The 1,456-nt window shown below is 32.7% G+C and overlaps 1 long non-coding RNA gene across 1 annotated transcript; it reads right to left on the bottom strand.

Annotated features, from left to right (window-relative positions):
* Positions 1-584: 584 nt before the first annotated feature.
* On the bottom strand, positions 585-1,450 carry LOC111390776. Its single transcript, XR_002701979.1, has 2 exons — positions 1,095-1,450; positions 585-903 (listed from the first exon to the last, which is right to left on the bottom strand). It is a non-coding gene; the product is annotated as an uncharacterized LOC111390776 (long non-coding RNA).
* Between the last annotated feature and the right edge of the window lie 6 nt (positions 1,451-1,456).

Genomic DNA, 1,456 nt, shown 5'->3' with positions numbered 1-1,456 from the left:
AAACTTGAATTTGTAAAATGTAATGGCAGTAAAAGGTAACTTAACATACCATTAGAAAATTGTTTTGAATTTTTAACCAATGTATACATACCAATACTTCAGTTTTTCCATCTTGCATGTTAATAACACATGATGTGCAATTTTTAGTGCAAAACATGATACCACTGAACAGATTCGACAACCAATCCCAACATCCACAATGATGCCACAAATATTAGCAGGAACCCTCACCCCATGTATTGACATTATTTATTAAACTAATGAAAAGATTTTAAGGTTTATCATGTGAGACTTATGTCTTGTAGAAAGATTAAACATACTCGAAGTATGTTTAGCAGATTGTCCTTGCAAACTTTTCATTTGCCAAAGTTCCACACTAATAGTCATAGCTAAATGCCTAAACACAAACTCCCTTGTGCTATTCTTAAATGAAATTTTAAAGATACAGAATCCCAGTGAAATCAAGTAATTATTATTTAGCCCTTGTTTGAAAGTGTTTTTTTCAGAGAAGGTTATAAAGTAGGGAAAAGTTATGGGGAAACCTGAAAATGATTTTTTTATTTTTTATTATTATTATTATTTTATTTTTTTTTTTGTGGGTGTGTGGTTAAAAACGAGTGGAGAAAAAGTGATTTTCAGAAAACCACTTTCATACAAAGGCTTAATTATAATATCTATGTAAACTTAAATGAAAAAGAATTCAATAAAATTACAAGTGGTGAAAGTTCCTAGCAGGCAGCAGCAAAGACTTTACCTTCCCATGGAAAGATTACCTCTTACATGTTTGATGTTACTGAATTCACCAACAACAGTTTTTTCAGCTTCCAACTTCTGCACTGCATTCAGAGGAGCACTTCTTCCTCCAACGACATCCGCTACCTGGGCAACAAACCCTTTATCTACCTTTACAATCAACAATTTCCATCAGTCACTATGCATTATCATAATCAACATGTCAAAAGAATTAACTTTTCAAAATCCAAATTATCACCCAGAAAAAGTGATTGGTTTATAGCATCCCTGTCAAACAAGCTTGCAGATGTATTCAACCGTTTTTGGTGCAACACTTGGGCAGAAACAAAATTAAATGTTACCTTAATTTGTCTGCATGCGAAGCACATCATACCATTCGAAAGACCTCGTGGATAACAGCATATATGAAAAGGCAAAGCAAAATCATGGCCATTTTCAATTGATCCACACTAAATCAACAAAACATCCATTAAAGTCTACATTGCAGCTTATAAGACCACGTTGAAACGCTTTCTCACAATAGCAAGTTAATCCTTTCGCTCTCGAAGTGTTTTTAATTTTTATTACTATTATTTTTTTTAGTACAACTCTCTCTGTGTTTTAACCTTTTCTTTTCCTTTTTTTTAGTTGAACAGCAAGATTTCTTGTCCCAACCGCTCGGAAGATCGAGCTTGCTTCGGAAAAAAAAAAAAAAAAAAAAAAA

The sequence above is a fragment of the Olea europaea genome, unplaced genomic scaffold, assembly GCF_002742605.1.
Source record: "Olea europaea var. sylvestris unplaced genomic scaffold, O_europaea_v1 scaffold7158, whole genome shotgun sequence".
Taxonomy (NCBI): domain Eukaryota; kingdom Viridiplantae; phylum Streptophyta; class Magnoliopsida; order Lamiales; family Oleaceae; genus Olea; species Olea europaea.
This window is presented reverse-complemented; position numbering and strand designations above follow the sequence as displayed.